Below are 6,686 nucleotides of genomic sequence, written 5' to 3' on the forward strand. Positions count from 1 at the left end.
GATGACAGGAGATAAAATCTTCAAAAACAATACTTACAGATCATTTATGGAGCGTTCCCACATCCGGGGTGTTTACCCATCTGGGGTCCGTGTGTCCGGTTGCATTCTGAGATGCGCTTAGATAAATAGACCCGGGCGCTTCTGTGGAAAATCAGAAAAGTGCTGTGAAACACATAGACATGGCCGGTTTATACTCACCTAAAACTTCTGAGAAGGAATGGGATGAACAATAAACAGAATAAATAAACAATTTTAACAGATTCTCTCTCTCTCTCTCGCTCTCTGACACACACACACACACACACACGTGCACGCATGCACGCACACTGTAATGTATAATGAAATTGAAAATAAAACAATAAATAAATAAATAAAATTCCTCTTACATTTTTCCGTGAGACAAAGTCTTCCTCCTAGCACAGGTATGACGATTCTTCAAATGAGAGGTTTCCCAAAACCACTAAAAACCCCTCTCTGTCTCTGTCTCTCTCTCACGCACGCCTGCACATTCAATCGTCCCAAGTCTTATTCTCTTCTTTTAAATTAAAATAAATTAATAAATAAATTATGTAAACACACATGATATAAAAGAGAGCAAAACATTTACACTAGTTTTAGTCGTCACTAAAAATATAAAAACGTCGTACATTTTACCAGGATTGGGAAAAAATATATATTTTAACAGGCCAAACGATAAGGGTTATCGGGATCCCCTGACATGTCATCGTCATGTTTTATGAAGGCTTTCCATAGGCACAATTCAATTCAATTCACATTAATTTATAATATATAACTTTTTCACAAAACAAATCATCGCAATGCAGTTTCACAGAAAATAAGTACGTTTCTACATTATATTTAGAATATTTTATATTTACATTTACATTATATTAATGTTTTTATACAGTATCATCCCCTAAACCTACCATCACAGTAAACATTCTAAATTTTTATATTTTCATAAACATCATGTTCTATAATTTATCATTTTAAAAAGCCATATAATTTTTTTTTTACTGTACACCTATCATCACACAAAAAAAATTCTGCACGTGCTTACATTTTTAATTAAATATTGTTTTTAAGTGATCTGAATTATGACGACTCAAGAAATTTAATCATAAACCACATTTACCTTGTTATATCAGTGTAATACTCATAACGTTATACAAATTTGTGTTCTGATAAATCATATATCATAAACAAGCACACACATACATAAAAATTACAAACTAAAGAAAGACTTATCTCTATTTTAAAGAATATGGAAATAAATAATTATATATGATGGCATGTTTTACTACCATGTTACTAAAGCAAATCATTCATCATGCAATTTAAAAAAGTATTCAACATTTATTTAAGTCTACTGAACTTATAAAACACATCATTCTCTTCATTTAAATAAAGAAAATGTGATTATATATAACATACTTTATAAAAATATGCAGTTTCACAGAAAAATGTAAGTTTCTACATTATATTTAGAATATTTTATATTTACATTTACATTATATTAATGGTTTTTATACAGTATCATCCCCTAAACCTACCATCACAGTAAACATTCTAAATTTTTATATTTTCATAAACATCATGTTCTATAATTTATCATTTTAAAAAGCCATATAATTTTTTTTTTACTGTACACCTATCATCACACAAAAAAAATTCTGCACGTGCTTACATTTTTAATTAAATATTGTTTTTAAGTGATCTGAATTATGACGACTTAAGAAATATCCTCATAAACACATTTACGTTGTTATATAATTATAATACCCATGTCATTATAAAAATCTGCGTCCTGATAAGTAGTATAAACAAGAAATATATTTTAACAGGCCAAACGATAAGGGTTATCGGGATCCCCTGACATGTCATCGTCATGTTTTATAAAGGCTTTCCATAGGCACAATTCAATTCAATTCACATTCATTTTTATAACTTTTTCACAAAACAAATTGTCGCAAAGCAGTTTCACAGAAAATTTAAGTTTCTACAATATATTTACATTATATTAATGATTTTTATACAGTATCATCCCCTAAACCTACCATCACAGTAAACATTCTAAATGTTTATATTTTCATAAACATCATGTAGTATAATTTATCATTTTAAAAAGCCATATATTTCTTTTTACTGTACACCTACCATCATACAAAAAATTCTGCATGTGCTTACATTTTTAATTAAATATATTTTTTAAGTGATCTGAATTTTGACGACTCAAGAAATTTCATCATAAACCACATTTACCTTGTTATATCAGTGTAATACTCATATCATTATACAAATTTGTGTTCTGATAAATCATATATCATAAACAAGCACACACATACATAAAAATTACAAACTAAAGAAAGACTTATCTCTATTTTAAAGAATATGGAAATAAATAATTATATATGATGGCATGTTTTACTACCATGTTACTAAAGCAAATCATTCATCATGCAATTTAAAAAAGTATTCAACATTTATTTAAGTCTACTGAACTTATAAAACACATCATTCTCTTAATGTAAATAAATAAAATGTGATTATATATAACATACTTTATAAAAATGAACATTTACTATAGTTTCAGTTGACAATAAAAATGCTTTACATTATTCTGGGGGCAACGATGACTAACCAGAGGTTTAAGTAGGAAAAGCTCCTCTGTCTCTCGTTCTAACCCTCACCTTCTCTCTCTCTGTCTCTCTCTCACAGACACACACACACACGCACGCACGCACACATACACGCACGTTGTTTTTTATGTTTTCTGGGGACGCTCCATAGTCGTTAGGGATATGCCGGTATCAATTTTTCATGTTGCGATTAATTGCTAATGCTTTTATCATGGTATGCGGTATTATCACGATATTGAAATTTAGTTTTAAAAAAGTGCTGTCATAATACAGTATAATAGGTTTAATAACTTTTTTCTTATAAAAAAAATAACTGAACATTTAAATGCAATAAAGCAATACAGAAAAATTTATAAAGTTAAAAGTTTTACACAGATTAAAGTGCAAAAGAACTATAAAGACCAATAGGTATCACTTTACAATAAGACCTCATTAGTTAACCTTAGTTAATGCATTAACATTCACAATGAGCAATAGCTACATTTGCTACAGAAGTTATTAATGAATTATAAAAAATACAAGTCTTAGTTCATGTTAGCTCATTAAATAACACAGTTGCAACTTTCGATTTTAACAACCTGTTATTTTTATATTTTCATAAACATCATGTAGCATAATTTATCATTTTAAAAAGACATATATTTTTTTTTTCTGTAAATTCTGCATGTGCTTACATTTTTAATTAAATATTGTTTTTAAGTGATCTGAATTATGACAACTCAAGAAATTTCATCATAAACCACATTTACCTTGTTATATCAGTGTAATACTCATATCATTATACAAATTTGTGTTCTGATAAATCATATATCATAAACAAGCACACACATACATAAAAATTACAAACTAAAGAGAGACGTATCTCTATTTTAAAGAATATGGAAATAAATAATTATATATGACGGCATGTTTTACTACCATGTTACTAAAGCAAATCATTCATCATGCAATTTAAAAAAGTATTCAACATTTATTTAAGTCTACTGAACTTATAAAACACATCATTCTCTTAATGTAAATAAATAAAATGTGATTATATATAACATACTTTATAAAAATGAACATTTACTATAGTTTCAGTTGACAATAAAAATGCTTTACATTATTCTGGGGGCAACGATGACTAACCAGAGGTTTAAGTAGGAAAAGCTCCTCTGTCTCTCGTTCTAACCCTCACCTTCTCTCTCTCTGTCTCTCTCTCACAGACACACACACACACGCACGCACGCACACATACACGCACGTTGTTTTTTATGTCGTGCATATTCATTACCGTGATATATCGCATTACCGAATGCCGGCTAATCGTCTAATCGTCATAATGAATTTGTACTGTACAAACACTTACCCATCTCACAAATCTCTGCATATGCTTACATTTTTAATTAAATATTGTTTGTAAGAATTTTAATTATGAGGACTCAAAAAATATCCTCATAAACACATTTACGTTGTTATATCAGTGTAACACCCATGTCATTATAAAAATTTGAGTCCTGATAAGTCATATACACAAGAACATACATACATAAACATTTCGAGCTAAAGAGAGACTTATCTCTATTTTAAATAATATGGTAATAAAATATATGACATAATCGTAACGTTACTGAAGCAAAATTATACATTTAAACATGTATTCAACATTTATTTAAGCTTATTGAACTTATTAAACACATTATTCTCTTAATTTAAAGAAGATAGTAGCAAATAAAACTGTAATTATATATAACACGCTGTATAAAATAAACATTTAATATAATTTTAGGTCACAATAAATATGAAAAATGTAGCACAGGTATGACGATTCTTCAAATGAGAGGTTTCCCAAAACCACTAAAAACCCCTCTCAGTCTCTCTCTCTCTCTCTCTCTCTCTCATGCACGTGTGCACATTCAGTCGTCCCGAGTCTTATTCTCTTCTTTTAAATGAAAATAAATAAATTATGTAAACACACATGATATAAAACAAAGCAAAACATTTACACTAGTTTTAGTCGTCACTAAAAATATAAAAACGTTGTACATTTTACCAGGATTGGGAAAAAAATATATATTTTAACAGGCCAAACGAATATGGTAATAAAATATATGACATCATAGTAACATGGTACTGAACCAAAAATTATACATTTAAACATGTATTCAACATTTATTTAAACTTATTGAACTTATTAAACACATTATTCTCTTAATTTAAAGAAGATGGTAGCAAATAAAACTGTAATTATATATAACACGCTGTATAAAATAAATTTACCTTGTTATATCAGTGTAATACTCATAACGTTATACAAATTTGTGTTCTGATAAATCATATATCATAAACAAGCACACACATACATAAAAATTACAAACTAAAGAAAGACTTATCTCTATTTTAAAGAATATGGAAATAAATAATTATATATGATGGCATGTTTTACTACCATGTTACTAAAGCAAATCATTCATCATGCAATTTAAAAAAGTATTCAACATTTATTTAAGTTTATTGAATTTATAAAACACATCATTCTCTTCATTTACATAAATAAAATGTGATTATATATAACATACTTTATAAAAATAAACATTTACTAAAATAAACATTTAATATAATTTTAGGTCACAATAAATATGAGAAATGATGCCTTACATTTTTAGAGTGCTAAAAATAAGTAGATAGAACTTTACGCAATGACGTCGAAACATGGATGAGTGATTTACAAAATAAATAAATAAAAAGTTGAATTTGAATCATAATGTCACGAATCCGGTCTATGAACTTCAATTCACTCACCACCAGAGATCACCCTTCCATTACATTGACTCTCGCACTACAAAAACTGTTGCATGTCATCCCGGACTACATATCCCATCATCCATTGCAGTGATTGCACACAGCACTGATTGCACACAGCTGTAACCAATCACACATTCACTATATAACACTCACTCTGATCCCTTTCAAACGGCCGAGTATTTTAATAGCGTTTATCACTCTCATAGCGATAGCTACTCTACGGAGCCTGTCTAGTTTTTCATAACCTTATCTTAGTCTTGCCTTGTCTGTTTTCTCCTGTCCTGATCTTTGCCTGTGTATCTCGGAATCCCCCTCTCGTCTTGCCCTATTCGGATACTGTTTGCCCCTGCCTGGACCTTTGCCTTGTACCTGGATTTATCCCTCTAGTCTCGCCCTGTTGATTCTGTTCGCCAATCATAGACCCACGCTAGCCCTAGTAATATTCTTGTGTCTTGCCCTCTATATACCTGTTGCCATTGTCTGACCCTTGCCTGTTTCTAACCATGTCGGTTAATAAAGCTTCGCACGTGGATCTGCACATCTCACATCTCAAGTCACTCCGTGATAGAATATTCAGCCACACGAGGATCCAGCGGTTTTTCCAAAGGACATTGGCCAGGTATGAACACAGCTTATCTTCATGAACCAAGTCAAGTCACAGTTTATTGTCATGAGTCCAGTCAAGTCACAGCTGATCTTCCTGAGTCCAGTCAAGTCACAGCTGATCTTCATGAGTCCAGTCAAGTCACAGCTTATCTTAATGAACCAAGTCAAGTCACAGTTTATTATCATGAGTCAAGTCAAGTCACAGCTGATCTTCCTGAGTCCAGTCAAGTCACAGCTGATCTTCATGAGTCAAGTCAAGTCACAGCTTATCTTCATGAACCAAGTCAAGTCACAGTTTATTGTCATGAGTCCAGTCAAGTCACAGCTGATCTTCATGAGTCAAGTCAAGTCACAGGTGATCTTCATGAACCAAGTCAAATCACAGTTGTTCTTCATGAATCAAGTCAAATCACAGTTGATCGTCATGAGGCACGTCAAGTCACAGCTGATCTTCCAGAGTCACGTCACGTCACAGATTATCTTCCAGCGTCACGTCACGTCACAGCTGATCTTCATGAACCAAGTCAAGTCACAGTTGTTCTTCATGAATCAAGTCAAGTCACAGTTGATCATCATGAGGCACGTCAAGTCACAGCTGATCTTCCAGAGTCACGTCACGTCACAGCTTATCTTCCAGAGTCACGTCACGTCACAGCT

Source organism: Sinocyclocheilus anshuiensis, unplaced genomic scaffold, assembly GCF_001515605.1.
Source record: "Sinocyclocheilus anshuiensis isolate Anshui unplaced genomic scaffold, SAMN03320099.WGS_v1.1 scaffold1989, whole genome shotgun sequence".
Lineage (NCBI taxonomy): Eukaryota > Metazoa > Chordata > Actinopteri > Cypriniformes > Cyprinidae > Sinocyclocheilus > Sinocyclocheilus anshuiensis.